Genomic DNA, 18963 nt, shown 5'->3' with positions numbered 1-18963 from the left:
GGCTATGTAAATTATCTTAGTAACCTCTACCTAGAAAAGTCAATATTCTAGAGACCACATTGGAAAATAGCAGGTCCACACTCACGGGCTTTGATATTAACAAAGTTAAAGTCTGGGTGTTGCACCTGTTACAAGTCTACACATACAGATAGCAATTGGGACTGGCAACAGAGAATTTCTTCCCTGGCTATTTCCACTTGAATTGTTTCACGAGAAAACGTTCTGCTTAGAGTATTGAGATTAAAGTGGATATGCTACACATTTTTTTTCCCACATCATACTAGTAATGTGCCGAGGTCATAACAAGGTTTCAGGAAGACACAAGTCACACAATGGCGTGAACACCCTATCATCACACTCAGGAACAACAAAATGATCAGTGATATGCTAAATATTTAGTCTCTAGATTTTCTAAATTTGACACCTGCACAATCACTAGAAAGCTGAATTCCAAGCCTCTGCAGAGCTGGTTTTACCCAGCTCTTCCCGAAGGCTTAAGTGGGCCTTAGGTCTTTACCCAGGTCTGCAGTAGCACTTGGGCAGAGGCAGACTGACCATGAACTTGACGAAGTTCAACCTGCAGGGCCCCTCACTTGCACAGGCCTCTTCTGGGAGGGCCCCGAATCCTGGCTTCATAAAGTGGATAATTTTGGTAAAATTTGCAAATATAAGATATTTTACTCTACACCCTGTTAGGAACACTGTCTGGGACCATCTGCTTTCTCCTCTGACATGCTTCCCTTCTTGTTGTCTGATGGTTATTCGTATGGCTCCAAGAATGTTAGGTTTCTCAGAGGAATTTGTGTTGGCCATACATTTATTTTGGATTTACATTATGTGATGGCAGTGACGTTAGTGGAAAATTAGGCTATTCTTAGTCATCCAGGCTCAGACTGTGCCAGCTCCCCCGGGGTCCTGCTACAAAGCTGCAGGGCCTGAGGTCATAATGTGACCAGCATTGGAAGAACAAGAGTCAGGAAAGAAACAAGGTTGGAAGTGTATAGAGGCATATAGCTAGTTTTTCAAATACACTTCCAATTACCATAGAGGTAAAACTGTTAAGAGGATTCTGCTCTCATCAGTGCTAAGTGAAGAGAGAACTTTCTGCCTGTCAACAACAGACTGAACAACGCAGTATAAGCAATTTAAAGAACCACCATACTTTCTTTTTTTCTACTTTTTCTGGAAATAGAGGGAAACAGATTTATCAGGATTCCTGACTTGGTAGGACATAAACCTGTACCATTCCTATATACAGTGAGTGTGTGTGTGAAGTGCGTATTTTATACATCCAAATGTTTCCGATTTTATCTTTGTGTATCTGACACCTTTTCTATTGCTGAAATAGCAGGCAGATCATACCCAAAGTAGCAAATCCTGAAGAGGAAAAGAGAAATTTCTTAGATTTTTTTCAATAATCCGATAAAAGAAGAGGCATACATCGTGCAATTACACTGGGAATATATTAAAGTTTCTGCTCTTTTGGTTTAACAAATTTACTGACATTATCAAAAATAATAAAACTCATATGCCACCATAACCAAAATATCAAAGCATACTGGCTGATGTATGTTGTCAGTCAAAGGATTTTTTTAAAATTAGTTCTCCCAAGGGGCGCCTGGGTGGCTCAGTTGGTTAAGCGTCTGCCTTCGGCTCAGGTCATGATCCCAAAGTCCTGGGATCACGTCCCGCATCGGGCTCCCTGCTCCATAGGAAGCCTGCTTCTCCCTCTCCCACTCCCTGTTTGTGTTCTCTCTCTCGCTGTGTCTCTGTCAAATAAGTAAGTAAAATCTTAAAAATAAATAAAATAAAATTAGTTTTCCCAAGAAAATGTGAAATATAAATTCTCTGAAAATCTTATAGTTCATACACGGAAGAAATGGAGAGATTTCCCCAAATGTGGCAATAATTGTAAAAATTTATGTAATGTTATAGACAACTTATAAAGCTCAAATAAACTTCTTAAAACTATCTGTAATAATAAATTCTAATCAACCACGCTATTTCCTCTATAATAAAATTGTTGCCTCAAAAGAGGTTTTATTCCTAGAGTATCCAGCCAACAAATGCAGAAAAAAAATTATCTTTTTAAAGATTTTATTTATTTATTTGAGGGAGAAAGAGAGAGACAGTGAGCGAGAGAGCACAACCCAGGGGGAAGGGCAGAGAGAGGGAGCAACAGACTCTCCGTGAGCAGGGAGCCTGATGTGGGGCTTGATCCCAGGACTTTGGAGATCATGACCTGAGCCAAAGCCAGAGGCTCAACTGACTAAGCCACGCAGGAATCCCCGGAAAAAAACAAAATTATTGAGTTACGGCAGGCTGTTAATTGTTTCTTAACTTTTAATAGTATTAATCTCTTGTGATTTACTTCACGCTAAAGAAATATTATCTTTTCTTCCTAATTTTGTATTTGTAATTTTCCATCCTGTTTCTTAAATGGGAGTCACTAAGATAATGTTAAGTTTCTGGCCTCATAAAACCTGGATCAGTTGTGTGTTTCAATGTGTTTTTCTGCCACTGTAGAAAATGACCACATAATTTATTTTCCAAACAAGGACACTTTTGAGAGTGTTTTATATAAATAATTTTTATATAAATAAATAAATATTTATATAAATAATTACAGATTTTAAACTGGAAAAGCCCCTAACAAACCAGAAGTAGGTCATCCTACTTAAATAAAGACAGGATAAATTTCTGATGGATGGCACAGAGAGGGAAACATTGGTCTCTTCTGGGAAACTGGTATGATTCTTTGTTATTTATTTATTACAGCTATATCTTGTTATGTTTTTTTTTCTTTCTTTGATTTCCAGGAAACTTAGAGGGAAACTTTGTGCTCAATAACTGTAGATTTCCTTAGTTTAGGATTTTCTGGATGATACCTTAGCCTAATTTATTCCTCGTGCCTTACAATATAATTCTCTCCTTCCCTTTCCTAGCTTTTATTAAATAGTTACACACCTTTAAAAAATATTTTCTATTAAATACTGCCTCAAAGTATTTTTGGAAGTTAGTATTATATAAAGAAAATAGTTAATAATGACAAGGCTTTAGAATCGTTTAGAATTGTAGCAATAGCTACCATTTATTAAAGAGTGATTCTGGTCCAGTTCTTTTATGTAAATTAATTTTCTTTTGTTTTTTCCTTTGTGCCAATAATTTCTAGGTCTCATTAAATTCTACTATCAATCATTCATCAAATACGGCATACATTTCGATAAGGACCACTTTCTCAGAACATGAATTGTCAGCTTCATAATTATGAATCAGATTCTTTCTACTGTTGAATGGGGGGAATTTTCCATACATAAACACACACACACACACACACACACACACACACACACACACCTATACATATATACATAGATTCTGTTTTACATATGCATATATACTCTCATATATGTACACTGTTGTATGTGTATGTGTGTGGCCTTGTTAAGTGTTTCCTCCCTGAAGACACACCATGCAGTCCTGACAAAGCGATGCTGCTGTGGCAATTGAATTCAATTATCTGCTTGACATCTTGACTTTGATAAAGTCAGTGTAACTTTCACTGCTGAATAAAAAGACTGCATTCAGTCCTGGCCATTCTGTGAGGCTCCCATTAAGTCAATGGAACCCTGTAGCCATGAAGAACAGTGGGGAGTCTCAGCAGCACGGCCAGCTGAGCAGCTCTGAATGATTTCCCCAACTAGGCAGGTACCTACCTACTCCTTAGTAACCGAAGCTGCTATCTTCAGTGAAACCTATCAACTTCTTTGATAGTGCCCGTTATGTTTTCCAGATGGTGATCTTAATAGGGACTTAGAAATGATCTCAGTGAGGCAAGCCAAGCCACCAAGGACACCTGTGAACACTGTATTTCCAGCTTCGCATCTGGGGGAAACCTGTAGTCTGTGAAGACCACGTGGGTATGGGCACATGTGCTGTGTGCTGGGGTGGAGTGGAGGAGGAAGCAGGTGCTGTTTCAGAATGTCAATCACACTGTCCAGTCCCTTCGTCTCTGGGAATAACGAGAACGCTGACATTCAAGTGCATTCTGATAACCTTGATAGAGCATGTAATGACGAGGCAGAAGATACAGTGACAGAGAAAACAGACTCTCAGTTGATGGGACTCTTCCAGCAGGTGCACAGCAGGCCTGCTTTTGCTTCCCTTCACATCAGATCAAGGTTACACACTGATGGACATTTCTTGAGACCAGTTGACTTGTTTTCTCTCACTATTCCTATTCAAGGTAAGAAAAAACAACCCAAAGATAAGAGGACTGAAATGAATGGGAAGGAAACACTGAGAAAGCATTAATATTCCTGTCCCTCTTTTAGCCTATTTAGTCCATTAACCATGATTAAAACAGAGCTTCTGTGAATACTTTCCTATTCGTCATTTTAAAAGTTATTTTTCCAGGATTTAATTTTAAGACAGTGAATGAACGTCAGGATAGCAAACAAAATTTCTTTGCCAAAAAAAAAAAAAAAAGGCAAAAAACCCCCAAATAGTTAAAACAAAACACAGCAAAAATATACTGGTAAAAATATACTGGTACAATCAAGGAAAATGATTGAAGGGCAGGAAAATAACCGAAGTTTCAAAATATTGATATGCCTTAGCTTGGGACAGTCCAAGCAGCTCCAAATCTTGCTCAGTTTGCACTGGGAAGAGGGATGGGATTAGATCAGACAACAATGTTCCAAAAAGCATCAATAATAATTCCTCTCAGGAGAATCACATAAAGAGAAGCATGAGCTAGGGATTCTGGAAGAGGAGGTGGACACTTGCACAAAAGTAGAAGACCCTGCCTGTCTTCTTCTGAGCCCCTCTAAAGGACACTGAAAACTCCTGGATCTCACCATTGTGGTGATTCCCTAAGGGGCATCAAACTGTCAAGGGAAAGGGAAACACTCTCAGAAACATTCAGAGCTTATTATTTCCAAGAACACGCTGAAATTTAATCAAACAGAAGATGAAAGATGAAATATAGAAGGAAGAATCTGAGACTGAATGGGAGGCAGCCTTTGCTCAATGGAGATCCTCAGCTTTAATTTCCCAACATCCCCCCCAACCCACCCCCTGCCTCACAACCGGATTTTCAATACAAATGCTAAAACACCTATCATATGTGTATTTCCCTCTTCTTTTATGAGAAAGTGGAAATGACTGCAAAGATGAGAGAACATTTGAACTGGTCATAGAGCATGGCTAAGCTTCTCCAAATCGAGTTAGAAGAGTTATCCGAAGTCAGGGTTCATTCTGATGCTGGACCGGGATGCCTTCTAGACAAGGGGAAGGAAGAAAGGTTCAGGATAGTTAACAAAGCTTGAATGCCAATGAACCCTCTGGTTTTGCAGCGTCCTTCACCCTCCGTGCACACGCTGCAGAAAGTCTGTCCCCAGGATGGATCTCAGAGAGAAGACAGATTTCAGATGAGGAAGAAATCAAGTAGAACTCACTGTAATGTTTCAGGGCAAATAGAGGGTCTAGAAAGAGCTGCCAAGTTATCAAATCATACAAGAACAAGATAAAAAAAAAGTGGCATTTAGACAAAGTTACTGCAGCAAAAAGAGAAAATGAATAAAAGGAACACAGCATGTAATGAACAGAGGATGGCTTTATGCTGAAAGAAAACATAATCAAGAACTTAGAAAAACCCAAAAACCTTACCAGTCCACAGCATTCCCTGCTAAGACACCAGTTCTGAAAAGACTGGGTTTGTACCTTTAGAGAGATCACTGAAATGCTCTTTGAAACCAGAACTGTTTTTGAGACAAACAACAACAACAAATCTGTATTAAAGGATAAAATACTACTGACAGATGTATAGTAAAAATTAACAAGTTTGCTAGATAATTTCTAACATTTAAGCTGTTATTCATTCTTAGGCCAGAAATAACAGCTTGTTTCTCATGTTACCTTTGACCTAAGAAGGCCATGATTAAGGAAACATTATAGCTATCTATAACTTTCAAGTTAAAAACATCAGTTTCAAAGATTGACAAAGTTATGGGGCACGGGAGTTGTGTGGTCGGTTGGGCAAAGGACTCTTGGTTTTGGCTCAGGTCATGATCACAGGTTTGTGGGACTGAGCCCCATGTCAGGCTCCATGCTCAGTGGGGAGTCGGCTTCCTACTCTCTCTGCCCCTCCCTCCTGCTCTCTGTCTCTCTAAAATAAATAAATAAATATTTTTAAAAAAAGATGGACACAATTATTTTTCTCACATTGTCTTTCTCAAGAAAATGAGATTTAAGAATAGAATGAGTTTATAAATGTTGCTTTTGTAGATGTGCAACTGACATATATATAATATATATGCTTTCCATTAATTTCTGCTCATTCTTCACCTTTTCTGATACAGTAGTAACACACAGTCATAAGAGTGGGAGGAAGTCAGGTCACAGAGTCCAGATCAGAATTGTCATTAACTGACTGCCATCTTGAGAAAAGCAATTGGGCTTTCACTTTCCTCTCTTATAAAAATACAGACGTTTGGCCTATAAGCTCTCTTTAAAGAAAAGAAGAAAAATTCCTTACTTCTTGTTTTCTAACTCTTGGATCTTCTGGAAAAAAAAAAGGTCAATGGTCCAAAATTGCCTAGGGAACATTTCCATTAGTGGGAACTGCACGAGACCTGGCATGCAGTTCAGACTGGATTTAATCCCAATCCTGCCACTTATACACGTTATGAATCAGGAATGCTGGCAACTCTCTAAGCCTCTCTTTCCTCCCGGGCAAAATTAGGCAGGCCAATAAGGAATTTTTTCTTTTTCTTCTCTTCCTCTCCTTCCTTCTCCCCCCTCTCTCTCTTCCTCCCCCCACTCTTCATTCTTTTAAGCTCTAACAGACTTTTTTTTTTTTTTAGGAACTCACAAACTTATAAAACTTCTTCCCCTGAAAATGCACACAAGCACAAGGTTCTGCACATCCTGTCAGTGGGTCTCTTCAGGGAGAAGTCCATCAACCCCATATTAGGAATTCCACGGCGTGGATTACCAGTTAGGTCACTGCTGGTACTAACGTGGTGGATACGCACTTCCCTACTCTAAAGCAACTGGTGCGATTTCCTTTTGTGACGTCAGCAGATCCTCTCAAAACATTAATAATTGAACTCTGTCTATGTTTATTTCCTTGCATATGAATTTTACTGGAGAGTTGGTTAGATGGTTACCATATTCACAAGGATCCATTTATTTAAAGATTTCGGGATACGCAAGGAGAGACAGTAGAATGCAATAAAATCCTTGGCTTATGAATCTATAGACCTGAGTTCTACTCTTTGATCTCAAATGTTCTCCGTCACTTTGAGTAAGTCACTTTGCAGCTCCTTTCATAATAATGATGGGGAAATTTGTCTCCATGAATTCTAAAGTGATTTCCTACTCTATATTTTTATTATGAGTGAATAGAGGACCCATAAAGACTGCTGTTTTTATTTATGTGGATATGATACCATTTGGAGTTTTATCCAGTGGTTTACAGTGAGCCCAATTTGTGCCTATTCCCAGATGTGTTTGGCTGTGTGCACTCAGGCCTGTTTGCGTAATCAGAGTCAGGTTCACCTGAGCTGCTGCTCCAGCCTCCTCGGTGCCCGGATCAGCTGGGGCAACCCCTCAACCAGCTCCATCCAGACCAGTGTGGCTTGCCAGGCATGCACCCCATTGTAGTGAGGCTAGCCTTGTTTCCTGACAACTATGGATGCCTCAGCCCTCCCAGAAATGAAGGCCAAGATGGCGCACAGCTTCGACTACAATGTCAATGGAACTATGAAGAGTTTGCTCCTACTCACAAATTCCAGATCCAGAGGAGGCATCGTTCTGTGGGAAGAGGGATCTGGCTTTTTCAGTGACTGCTAGGTGGGAGTATATTAAGTAGTCTGGAATTACAGAGAAATTCATGCCCCTGGGACTTACTTTGAAGAGCAAGAAACAGGAGATGAGAAGTGTCAAGAAGATAAATTCCTAGTTCTTCCTCCTCTCTCATGGCATCTCCAGCAACATCCAGAGTAACCAAGAAATCAGTTGTATTTTCTTGTGAAGCTATCCTCAGTGACTTTCATTGGTTCCCACTCTATGGTCCTTTCCCCCTCACTCTTGCTGCCTGGTATTGTACCACCCAATAAAGTGTAGCATGTGAGCTTCACCTGGAGTTCTGTTTTCCAATTTATGCAAGGCTCACATAGATGGTAATGCCTAGGACCTTCCTAGGCATTTGCTTCTCATCTACAGAAAATGTTGGGAAAAAAAAATGATAGCAGGGAAAGTTGAGAAAACTCAACAATATGGCCTCACTTCAGACGTGAACCTGATACAAATGCCATCAATAGCCAAGGAATTTACAAATGGTTTCAAATGTCCATAAGGTCACTTTTCTCTTTACATTAATCTGACCCTGGTATTATTAATCTCTTCAGAATTTATTTTTTGTTATTTATCTGGGAGGAGGCTGATTTTATAAAGACCATGGAGAAAATGCAGGAGAAATAGAGAAGTAAAAGAAGGATGTCCTCTAAGAAATGGGAAAACAAAATTACTGGATGACAGGAAGATACTAATCCTACATGCAAGAATGCCTAATGTCTACAGAAGCCCAAATTTAATATTTGGCCTCTCTGACCATTGAAAATACTTGTAGCTCTGCTCTGAAGAAGGCCATTCCACCAGCTGCTTTAGCAAAGCAGGAGAAGGACAGTGCCTGCACCCAGAAGAGCTGAAAGACAAACTGCTTGACTAAGTAGTGAATAGCCCTGATGAGAAACTGCCTTTCAAATGACCAGTGATCCACTCTCTACTTCTTATGGCTAACTGGGTGCTGAATCAACACCAACCTACAGAGAGAGAGAGAGAGAGAGAGAGAGAATAGTCCCTTCTCTTGTCTCTCCTTTCCCTTGGACTAAAAGCATTGACCAGAGATCCATACAATCTCTGAGAGAGGGAATCGGAATCATTAATATCAAACACCTTAGGCCTGCTTTCCTGAACTGGGAGCCCGCACAGTAAAAATCACTAAAATGAGGATAGCATTCTAGAGTTAGAAACCAAGAGACTATTCCAAGGGACATGAGCAAATGTGCCCCCGTAAACTAGATTTATTTTTTAAAAACAGCAGAAAACTTAAAAAAAAACTTAATCTCAACAATATTTGGGAACACATTATTATAGATAAATTGTTTAGATGAAATAGGAAAAGTGCTTTAGGTTTAGAAACCAATTGCAGGATGTAAAATATTTTTTAGGTGTATTATTGTAACTGAATAGGATAATGTAGTTACTCTTAGGAGGAGAATGTTAACATTTCCTGGGTTGAAGTGTCACATCTAAATGGCTAAACAAAATGTAAAAGGATAAAAGTGAAGAGTGATCATGAAAGTGACAGAAACAGCAATCTGGCCCAAATATAATCAAATATAAATTTATCCTTTCACCTACTCCTTATGTTTAAAAATATTCCAATTAAAAGACAATAAAAAGGAAAATTACATCCATAAAGGCAGCTGAAGTTAAGAATGCATTCATAATAAATAAATTAACCAGTGAACTGTACATTTTCATGGAATAAATATCCTATACAGTATATTTTTATTCTACAGTTAGCATCGTGATCCTAAATAGCCTTAGAAAGTGAGTGAAAGAAAAGCAACCACTTTGGGGACTCACTCTAAAAAGAACAGCTATTTCCACTGTTAAACAAATGGACTTTAAACTATAGAGATTCTAATCTCAGCATATGTCTTCTAAACCCACCAACTATGTGCCTATATGTAGAGTTAAAACATAGTTTGTTTGGCATAGAAAACCCAGCAATGAACTCACAAGTTAAATGGTCAATTAATCTTCAACAAAGTAGCAAAGAATATCCAATAGGACAAAAGATGGTCTCTTCAACAAATGGTGCTGGGAAAACTGCACAGCTACTTGCAAAAAAATGAAAGTGGATCATTTTCTTACACCATACACAAAAATAAACTCAAATAGATCAAAGACCTAAATGGGACCTGAAACCATAAAAATCCTAGAAGAGAGTACAGGCAGTAATTTCCCTGACATATGCCACAGTCTCTTCCTTCTAGGTATGTCTCCTAAGGCAAGGGAAGCAAAAGTAAAAATAAACTATTGGGACTATATCAAAATAAAAAGCTTCTGCGCAGTGAAGGAAACAATCAACAAAACTAAAAGGCAACCAATGGAATGGGCAAAAATATTTGCAAAATATCAAAATATATAAAGAACTTATCAAACTCAACACCGAAAAACCAAATAATCCAGTTAAGAAATGGGCAGAAGACATGAACAGACATTTCTCCAAAGAAGACATTCAGATGGCCAATAGACACATGAAAAGATGCTCAACATCTCTCATCATCAAGAAAAGACAAATCAAAACTACAATGAGATATTACCTCACACCTGTCAGAATGGCAAAAATCAAAAACACAAGAAACAACAGGTTTTGGCAAGGATGCGGAGAAAGGGAAATCCTCTTGTACTAGTGACAGGAATGCAAGCTGGTGCAGCCACTCTGGAACATAGCCTGGAGGGTCCTCAGAAAGTTAAAAATAGAACTACCCTTTGATCCAGCAATTGCACTATTCGGTATTTACCCAAGGAATACAAAAACACTAATTCAAAGAGATACTTGCACCCCAATGTTTAGAGTAGCATTATCTACAGTAGCCTAATTATGGCAGCCGCTGAAGTGTCCATCGACTGATGAATGGATGAAGAAGATGGGTTGTGTGTGTGTGCATGTATGTATGTATGTATGTATGTGTGTGTGTGGGTATACATACATACATATATATATGATGGAGCTATAAAAACAATAAAATTTTTCCATCTGCAACAACATGGATGGAGCTAGAGAGTATAACGCTAACTGAAATAAGTCAGTCAGAGAAAGACAAGTACCATACAATTTTACTCATATGTGAAATTTAAGGAAAAAAACAAACAAAAACAAAGGGAAAAGAGAGCGTGCGCGAGAGAGGTAAACCTAGGAAGAGACTCTTAACTCTAGAGAACAAACTGGTGGTTACCAGAGGGGCTGGGGGGAGGGGGATGGGTAAAATAGGAGATGGGAATTAAGGAGGTGATGAGCACTGGGTGTTATAAGTAAATGGTGAGTAAGTAAATTCTACTCCTAAAATTCATATTGCACTCTCTGTTAACTAACTGGAATTTAAATAAAAACTTAAAGTTTGTTTGAATATAAGGTTGATGTGTCTTTGAACTGCAACCATCAAATGTCATTATTATTATCATCATCATCATCATTACTGTTTTGGATTGTGAGCCTAACGAACTCCTAACTGAAACAAAAATGCTTTATGCTGCTGCTACGGTATGTGAAGTACTGCTTTTTCCTCTTGCAGAATATGGGGTATATAATTCCCAGCTACAGTGGAATACTTCAAATGTGAAATAATTTGTTTGACGATATTCATGACACTACAAAAAAAATCCTACTCGAACCCCTCTCTACTTCAGCTTGTTATTCCCTTGATAGAAATCAAAATGATGGGCGCCTGGGTGGCTCAGTTGGTTGAGCAGCTGCCTTCGGCTCAGCTCATGATCCCGGAGTGCCGGGATCGAGTTCCGGGATCGAGTCCCGCGTCGGGCTCCCTGCTCGGCGAGGAGCCTGCTTCTCCCTCTGGCCCTCACCCCTCTCATGTACTCTCTCTCTCATTCTCGCTCTCTCAAATAAATAAATAAATCTTTAAAAAAAAAAGAAATCAAAATGATGATTTCTCTCGTGAGATGCAAATAATACAGGAAAGGATAACAAATTTTATTTAACTTCTTTTATACTACAATGTGAATTCATTGATCCGATCCTTTCTCAAAGCAGATCTTTGATAAGAGAGCAAACATAAGTCAAACATAACAAAATTTCCAAAGAAAAAATAATTTTTCTCTAATTAAAAAAACTGTTTTAGATTGCATTAAGTGTACCTTCATGAGAAGCATTACTGAGAATAATTACATTAAAATTTATCACTTAACATTTCTAGTTTTAAAAAATAAAACATACCTTTTCTGTATAATTAAATCCATTTTAATTGTGAAATGCTTTAAACACATTTAAAAATCAAAGACTAATACCACATTTAGTTAATATTAATGTTTCAACATATTTGTTTCAGATCTTCTAATTAAAACTCATTATGTAGTTATAACTACATTTACACCTCTACTGATGCAATTTTACCCCCTCCCCCTCCCTTCCCTTCTCAGAGCTAAAAACTGCTCAGGCTGATGATTCCTCTTTCCATCCATGTTTTGATATATTCTCTACACCTATGTATTTACATCAATGTATGATATTGATTTGATCTTTTTAGCATTTACCATAACAGGTGGCTTGCTTTTTTCCCCACTCAACACTGCTTCTGAGATGCATCTATGTGTATTCATGTGGCTCTACTTCATTAATTTTGCCTACTAAATAGGTTTCCATTGCCTGAATCTACCTTAGATTTTGAATCCGTCCTCTGTTTATAATCAGTGAAGCTAATTTCAATATTTTGCTGTTATACAGAAATCTTCAGTAAACATCCTGGTACACATCCCTCATGCATTAGGGGTTAGATTTCCTCTAGTCTACAGAGATGAATCTATCTAGAGGCAGACATTATGGGTTGCAGATTATGTGTGTGTGCGTATCTTTGATTTTACTAAATATTCCCACTTTTGTGATGCCAAGTAGTACCAATTTACACTACCATCAGAAATATATGATGAGTCCCACATCCTCAAAAACACTTAGAATTGTCGCATTTCAAAATGTGTAACAATAAGATACACTAAGAATGATATGACAATGACAATGGCATCTTATCAATTTTTACATTTGCAGCTCCTTTTTTGCAAATGAGGATATTTCCATATATTTATTAGCTTTTATCTGTTCCCATCCTTTGATAATTTTACCCATTAGATTGTCTTTCTTAGGGATAGGTACCATTTATTTGTATATTCTAGATACTGGTCCTTTGTCAGGTATTGAGTTACAAGGAACCGCTGGTTTAATTTGTCATTTAACTTTGTTTTATGCTATCTTTTGTGTGTAAAAATTTATGAATTTTATTATCAAATTTATCAATTTTTTCCTTTTGTCCTTTGTAAGAAATCCTTACAAATTCCTAAGGTTATAAACGTATGTTCCTTCATTTTCTTCTAAGGGCTTAATAATTTTACTTGGCACACTTAGCTCTTTAATCTATTTCAGATTCTTTTTTTAAAAGATTTTATTTATTTATCAACAGAGAGAGCACAAGCAGGGGGAACGGCAGAGGGAGAGGGAGAAGCAGGCTCCCCACTGAGCAGGGAGCTGGACTTGGGGCTTGGGGCTCAATCCCAGGACCCTGGGATCATGACCTGAGCGGAAGGCAGATGCATAACTGACTAAGCCACCCAGGTCCCCTTGGATTTTTTTTTTCTTTTAAAGATTTATTTATCTATTTTAGACAGAGAGAAAGAGACAGAGAGATAAAGAGGGCACATACCTGAGTGCAAGTGAGAGGAGGGGCAGAGGGAAAAGGAGAGAGAAAATCTCAAGCAGACACTATGCTAAGCACGGAGCCCGACCCGGGGCTCCATTCCACTACCCTGAGATCATGACCTGAGTGAAACCAAGAGTTGGACGCTTAACGGACTGAGCCACCCATGTGCCCCAGATTCACTCTTCCTATGAGTGCACCAGAAACCCAGTATTTTCCCCCTATGAACAACTACTTATCCCATAAGCACTCACTGAATAGGTCATATCTTTTCCTCCAGGTACTGCTTTTGTCCTATATAATCCCCCATGGTGACTGGGACTCTCTGTGTGTCCTCTTCTGCCTAATGGCCTAACTAAGGTCTTTTCCATAACTTGTAACAAGCTTGTAATTACTATAGTTCCATAATAAATACCCCATCTTTATTCTTCTGTAAAGTTAGCTTAGCTGTTCTTCGTCATTTAATCCTGAGTGAGAATTTAGAATAAGCTTGTCGAACTTTAGATTCAACTTAGGAGTGGTCCAATTTTGACCAAGAAGTGCAAAAAATAATAAACCACAAGTGGTTAATAACATTTTAAAAGTTATTCTAAAAGATATTCAAACCAAGGTTTGAGAGATCTTGATCTTCACTGGCAGTGTAAGAACATCCTTGAACCTGACATCTTTGCTGCATGTAGGGGATTTGGCCTCAGAACATCAGGACATTTCTTGTTTCATTCACAGTCTCATCGCAGAAAAAGATTTTATTTCTAGTAAACAAACCTCTTCAGACCTATGCCACAGTGATACCCTTGGTTTTAATCTTCAATTACATGTGTTTACAATATTTTCCTGCTGAGAAAATGTGTGTCCAATTACCAAGCTGTATGTTTTATACATAAAGTAGTAAATCCTTTTTTCAAAGCAAAGTAATGAAACACCATGTTCATTTAAAACCTAATCTAGTACAAAAGCCAAACATTGTATACAATGGTTGTATACAGTTTTGTTTAACACGAGTTTTTCTATTAAATTTTGTTTCTATTTTTTTAACCTTTACAAGTTGATATTTGTTAATTCATTCCAGGAACGATCATTTCTGTAAGTCAAATCAAAAATACTTTTCACACAAGGTTTTTGGTTTGGCATGTCACAGACACTTCAAGATCTTACTTTCATATCAAAAGCATCATTATCCCAGAACCATTAGGTTAATGCCTAATAGCAGTGATGGGGAATCTAATTCTGGATTTTCTTTAACAGAAAATTTAAGTTTTGAGATAGCAATGAGATAAGTAAGAGGAAGGTTTTGCTGACTTGCATGTCACTGTATATTTGCCTTTGCAAAATACAGGTACTTCTAGTGTGGGTGGTTTTCTGAACAGATACAGAGGACTCATTTAGGGGACTGTTTCAGCAGCAAGTGCTGCCAGTTTTATCTCAGATCCTCCAAGAGAGAGCTTCTGCAAAATGAAGAAAATCTATATACAAAACATGAGAGTATATCAAAATTATTTAATTAAGCATACCACGGACATAGCCTCCAGATAGGAACTTTAGAGAAAACTAATTTCATAAGACAAACATCCCTGACAAATGGATCCTATAGGTTCTGCTTATATAATTCCTATGATGAAATACTGACTTAAGTATAATTAAACACTAACTGAATGGTTTCTAGGTATTAGGTACTCTATTAAAAACCACAACTATAAATACAAATGGGGTGTGTGTGTGTGTGTGTGTGTGTGTGTGTGTGTGTGTGTGTTTGGGTGTGTATTAGTATTACATCTTGTTTCAGAAAGCATTTGTACCATCATGCATATAAGAATTTATAAAACACACCAAAATGCCACAGTAAGTTAAAAAACAGGCAAATTAAGAGGCAAAGTGAGAAAATTAAGTTTAACGATGATTAAGGCTAATATGAATGAAAAGTTATGCCCTAAAGTCCTCTTCACTTCTGTAGGCAGGTCACTAAATGGCAACAAGTCAAACATACCCATTTGCATTTTTAAAAAATTTTTTTATTGTTATGTTAATCACCATATATTACATCATTAGTTTTTGAAGTAGTGTTCCATGATTCATTGTTTGTGCATAACACCCAGTGCTCCACGCAGAATGTGCCCTCTTTAATACCCATCACCAGGCTAACCCATCCCCCCACCCCCCTCCCCTCTAGAACCCTCAGTTTGTTTCTCAGACTCCATCGTCTCTCATGGTTCGTCTCCTCCTCTGACTTACTCCCCTTCATTCTTCCCCTCCTGCTATCTTCTTTTTCTTTTTTCTTAACATATGTTGCATTATTTGTTTCAGAAGTACATATCTGTGATTCAACAGTCTTGCACAATTCACAGCGCTCACCATAGCACATACCCTCCCCAATGTCTATCACCCAGCCACCCCAACCCTCCCACCCCCCACCACTCCAGCAACACTCAGTTTGTTTCCTGAGATTAATAATTCCTTATATCAGTGAGGTCATATGATACATGTCTTTCTCTGATTGACTTATTTCACTCAGCATAACACCCTCCAGTTCCATCCACGTCGTTGCAAATGGCAAGATCTCATTCCTTTTGATGGCTGCATAATATTCCATTGTGTATATATACCACCGCTTCTTTATCCATTCATCTGTCGATGGACATCTTGGCTCTTTCCACAGTTTGGCTATTGTAGACATTGCTGCTATAAACATCGGGGTGCACATACCCCTTCGGATCCCTACATTTCTATCTTTGTGGTAAATACCCAGTAGTGCAATTGCTGGATCGTATGGTAGCTCTATTTTCAACTGTTTGAGGAACCTCCATACTGTTTTCCAGAAGGGTTGCACCAGCTTGCATCCCCACCAACAGTGTAGGAGGGTTCCCCTTTCTCCACATCCCCGCCAACATCTGTCGTTTCCTGACTTGTTAATTTTAGCCATTCTGACGGGTGTGAGGTGGTGTCTCATTGAGGTTTTGATTTGGATTTCCCCGATGCCAAGCGATGTTGAGCACTTTTTCATGTGTCTGTTGGCCATTTGGATGTCTTCTTTGGAAAAATGTCTGTTCATGTCTTCTGCCCATTTCTTGATTGGATTATTTGTTCTTTGGGTGTTGAGTTTGATAAGTTCTTTATAGATTTTGGATACTAGCCCTTTATCTGATATGTCATTTGCAAATATTTTCTCCCATTCTGTCGGTCGTCTTTTGGTTTTGTGGACTGTTTCTTTTGCTGTGCAAAAGCTTTTTAACTTGATGAAATCCCAATAGTTCATTTTTGCCCTGGCTTCCCTTGCCTTTGGCGATGTTTCTAGGAAGAAGTTGCTGCAGCTGAGGTCGAAGAGGTTGCTGCCTGTGTTCTCATTTAGGATTTTGATGGACTCCTGTCTCACGTTTAGGTCTTTCAACCATTCGGAGTCCATTTTTGTGTGTGGTGTAAGGAAATGGTCCAGTTTCATTCTTGCATGTGGCTGTCCAATTTTCCCAACACCATTTGTTGAAGAGACTGTCTTTTGCCATTGGACATTCTTTCCTGCTTTGTCAAAGATGAGTTGACGACAGAGTTGAGGGTCCATTTCTGGGCTCTCTATTCTGTTCCATTGATCTATGTGTCTGTTTTTGTGCCAGTACCATACTGTCTTGATGATGACAGCTTTGTAATAGAGCTGGAAGTCCGGAATTGTGATGCCGCCAGTTTTGCTTTTCTTTTTCAATATTCCTCTGGCTATTCGGGGTCTTTCTGGTTCCATACAAATTTTAGGATTATTTGTTCCATTTCTTTGAAAAAAGTGGATGGTATTTTGATGGGGATTGCATTGAATGTGTAGATTGCTCTAGGTAGCACTGACATCTTCACAATGTTGGTTCTCTCAATCCATGAGCATGGAACGTTTTTCCATTTCTTAGTGTCTTCTTCAATTTCTTTCATGAGTATTTTATAGTTTTCTGAGTACAGATCCTTTGCCTCTTTGGTTAAATTTATTCCTAGGTATCTTATGGTTTTGGGTGCAATTGTAAATGGGATCGACTCCTTGATTTCTCTCTCTTCTGTCTTGTTGTTCGTGTATAGGAATGCCACTGATTTCTGTGCATTGATTTTATATCCTGCCACTTGACTGAATTGCTGTATGAGTTCTAGCAGTTTTGGGGTGGAGTCTTTTGGGTTTTCCACATACAGTATCATATCATCTGCAAAGAGTGAGAGTTTGACTTCTTTCTTGCCGATTTGGATGCCTTTGATTTCTTTTTGTTGTCTGATTGCTGTGGCTAGGACTTCTAATACTATGTTGAATAGCAGTGGTGAGAGTGGACATCCCTGCCACTTCCTGACCTTAGGGGAAAAGCTCTCAGCTTTTCCCCATTGAGAATGATATTCGTTGTAGGTTTTTCATAGATGGCTTTTATGATATTGAGGTAGGTATCCTCTATCCCTATACTCTGAAGAGTTTTGATCAAGAAAGGATGCTGTACTTTGTCAAATGCTTTTTCTGCATCTATGGAGAGGATCATATGATTCTCGTTCTTTCTTTTGTTAATGTGTTGTATCACGTTGATTGATTTGCGGATGTTGAACCATCCTTGCAGCCCAAGGATAAATCCCACTTGGTCATGGTGAATAATCCTTTTAATGTACTGTTGGATCCTATTGGCTAGTATTTTGGTGAGAATTTTTGCATCCATGTTCATCAAGGATATTGGTCTGTAATTCTCCTTTTTGATGGGGTCTTTGTCTGGTTTTGGGGTCAAGGTAATGCTGGCCTCATAAAATGAGTTTGGAAGCTTTCCTTCCATTTCTATTTTTTGGAACAGTTTCAGGAGAATAGGTATTAATTCTTCTTTAAATGTCGGATAGAATTCCCCTGGGAAGCCATCTGGCCCTGGACTTTTGTTTCTTGGGAGATTTTTGATGACTGCTTCAATTTCCTTAGTGGCTATAGGTCTGTTCAGGTTTTCTATTTCTTCCTGGTTCAATTTTGGTAGTTGATACATCTCTAGGAATGCACCCATTTCTTCCAGGTTATTTGCTGGCATAGAGTTGCTCATAATATGTTCTTAGAATTGTTTGTATTTCTTTGGTGTTGGTTGTGATCTCTCCTCTTTCATTCATGATTTTCTTGATTTGGGTCATTTCTCTTTTCTTTTTGATAAGTCTGGCCAGGGGTTTATCAATCTTGTTCATTCTTTGAAAGAACCAGCTCCTAGTTTCATTGATCTCTTCTACTGTTCTTTTGGTTTCTAGTTCATTGATTTCTGCTCTGATCTTTATTATTTCTCTTCTCCTGCTGGGTTTAGGCTTTATTTGCTGTTCTTTCTCTAGCTCCTTTAGGTGTAGGGTTAGGTTGTGTATTTGAGACCTTTCTTGTTTCTTGAGAAACGCTTATATTGCTATATACTTTCCTCTCAGGACTGCTTTTGCTGCATCCCAAAGATTTTGAACAGTTGTGTCTTCATTTTCATTGGTTTCCATGAATGTTTTTAATTCTTCTTTA

At 38.4% G+C, this 18963-nt stretch overlaps 1 non-coding gene across 1 annotated transcript; it reads right to left on the bottom strand.

Annotated features, from left to right (window-relative positions):
- Window positions 1–273: 273 nt before the first annotated feature.
- LOC114209652 (small nucleolar RNA U13) lies at window positions 274–377 on the bottom strand. The gene has a single exon (XR_003609382.1). It is a non-coding gene; the product is annotated as a small nucleolar RNA U13 (small nucleolar RNA).
- Between the last annotated feature and the right edge of the window lie 18586 nt (window positions 378–18963).

This window comes from Eumetopias jubatus, unplaced genomic scaffold (genome assembly GCF_037043125.1).
Source record: "Eumetopias jubatus isolate StellerSeaLion01/CBP00866 unplaced genomic scaffold, mEumJub1_p1.0 scaffold_5, whole genome shotgun sequence".
Classification (NCBI taxonomy): Eukaryota; Metazoa; Chordata; class Mammalia; order Carnivora; family Otariidae; genus Eumetopias; species Eumetopias jubatus.
This window is presented reverse-complemented; position numbering and strand designations above follow the sequence as displayed.